Genomic DNA, 2648 nt, shown 5'->3' on the forward strand with positions numbered 1-2648 from the left:
AATGATAATAGCTGACATGTAAAAAAGAGATAAAGTATAAATGTAGCTCTCATTAGCATAAATAAAAGCCTCTGCTTAGCATGTGACTCAACTTGGTGAGTAATTAATGTTCTGTGTTCTGTGGGCCGTACGGTCCAGGGGACAGTAACATTTACCAATGAACTCATCATTCACAGTCCCATTAATACAGCTTTAAAGACACTGAGTCACACACACACACACACACACACACACATATTTACTGTCTCAAAGATACGTCTCTCCTCACCTCTTCGTTTATTTGTATCGGATGCTTTTTACACTAAAAGACTTCTTCAGATATTTTCAGGTTCATCATCAAACATTGGAATCTGTTTTTTTTGTTTGTCATTTCAGGTTTTAGTCAGTTTTGAGGTTTTGGTATTTACAGTAGTGTTGTGTTTTGTATGTTAATCAGAGGTGGAACAAGTCACTGCTTCTCAAGTCATGAGTCCATAATGTACCACAGCCAGGGCTGGACTGGGACAAAAAGTAGGCCCAGGCATTTTGAGCTGAGACCGGCCCACCAGGTACTGATGGAAAGCCTATGAATGAACAGTAACTGGTTAGCTCATGAAAGTGGTTGCAGTAACTGGTTACAGTAGCCATACCAGCCTGTCATTGCCAGATCTTGTTAGATCTCTGAAGCTAAGCAGGTCTGGGCCTGGTTAGTAGATGATGGAGACCATTGAGAATTCCAGGTGCCACAGTTGTGGACAGTCACCTCAGTGGTATCTGTCATTGTGTCCTTGAGCAAGACACTTCCAGTGTCCACCATTAAACCATTCAGACCCAGTCCACTATTCAGGGTGTACTCACACTGGCAACTGGGGCCGTTCCAAGCTCACAGCAGGAATCCCCCCCTCCCTGTCCCTTTTCTGACACGGTAGAACGGACGTGATCACCAGCTCAACTCGGTTCCCACAGAGAAACACATCATCACGTTAATTTATGACACACGTATGGCGTTACGTCACCATTAAGCGACTCTGGGTTTGTTGTTGACAGTACATTCTGTTAATTTCATATTTTCTGTTGCGTAGTGTAACTATAAACCAAGATTTACCCAGACACGTGCTCTTTTCACGGACTGGGTTTCCCAGGGCCCCTGAACGCATCACGTTAATTTAAATGACCGTAACTCTGCTCATATTTGTTCTATCGGAGAAATTCCACCAGTTTATGAAAGATAATAAGTTGCTCTTTACAGCCAGTGTTGGTACATTGCGGTAATTTTACTCACACGTAACGGAAACATTAAAGATGCTGCTTTGTTTTGACAAAATCGACACAAGGAACAGAGAGAACCAAGTGAGTGAGAAAGAAAGAGATTAAAACAGACCAAATAACGGTGGATTTATTAAAAATGAAAGACTCTCTGACGATAAAAACCACCATGAATGGAGGTTCAAATGGATTTGAAAACAAAGGAGGAAACTGAGCCTATAAAGGTAAGATCAGTTTAATTTCTGGATCAATAAATGTCGTTCTGATTTTGTGGAGCTAGTCTTTGTGTACATTAATATAAGTGTAAATAGATGCTTTTAATGTGTGAGACAGTTTAGGACAGATTATTTGTGTGTTTGTTTAAACTGTGTGTGTGTCTGTGTCCATCTGAGCATATTTTCTGTAATTTTATTTTTTAGATGTTTTTAATTGTTTCAATAATTTAGAGACTTAAGGAACAGATTGTTATAATGCATAATAAAGGTGATTTACTTGAGTCATTATTAATTTCAGATTATTTTTAAGTCTTTGTATAAAAATACTTTAACAGGACAACAATGATGTGCAGAGCTGCAGTAATGTTGGCTTCATACAATAATAATAATAATAATAATAACCACTGCACACACCACCAGAGAAGCTTCCAGTGAATAATTTACAAATTAAAAAAAAGTTCACTGATGGTGACGTTGAGATCTCAATGTCACCATCAGTGAACTTTTTTTTTTTTTTTTTTGTAAATTATTCACTGGAAGCTTAGATATTGTGTGACAAAGATATCAAAGGTTGTTGTTTTGAGAAGAGTCATATTTATGATTAAAAGTTATGATTGTATTATATTCTAAAGTTTATAATTATCTGGCTCGTCTTGCTTTCTTTCTGTTCACATCATAACCTTATATTTAGTTCTACAAAATGTGTTTACAGCTAATTTTACTGATTATTGTTACACATCATCCTGTATGTGTATTATATACAGTATAAATGTGTAGATTTAACTGTTGGAGAAACTATTTTATTAAATACAAAGCAAACGACATGTAAACAGAAAAACAAAGGTAGAAATAGTTTATTTAAATTATGAAATTAGTGAGTTGTTAAAGTGCTGAGGTGCAGAGGAGGGTCTTCTTCTGCAGAGACGTGATGATGAGGGGTCTGAGTAAAACCCAAAATTCCATGGTAATTTTGAGGGTATAAACATGCATATAAACACATTACTGGTATATTAACCCATATAAACCAAAAAATATAGAAATGGGACATTTTACGGCTGAAATGTGTAACATATTACTGGTATTTTGAGAACAGGACACGTGTAGATTTATGAGCAATTCATTATAGTTGTGCAGGACTAACAGGAACTCCACATACTGAAAATTGGTATTATCACATGTTCACTAACA

The sequence above is a fragment of the Gouania willdenowi genome, unplaced genomic scaffold, assembly GCF_900634775.1.
Source record: "Gouania willdenowi unplaced genomic scaffold, fGouWil2.1 scaffold_420_arrow_ctg1, whole genome shotgun sequence".
Taxonomy (NCBI): Eukaryota; Metazoa; Chordata; class Actinopteri; order Blenniiformes; family Gobiesocidae; genus Gouania; species Gouania willdenowi.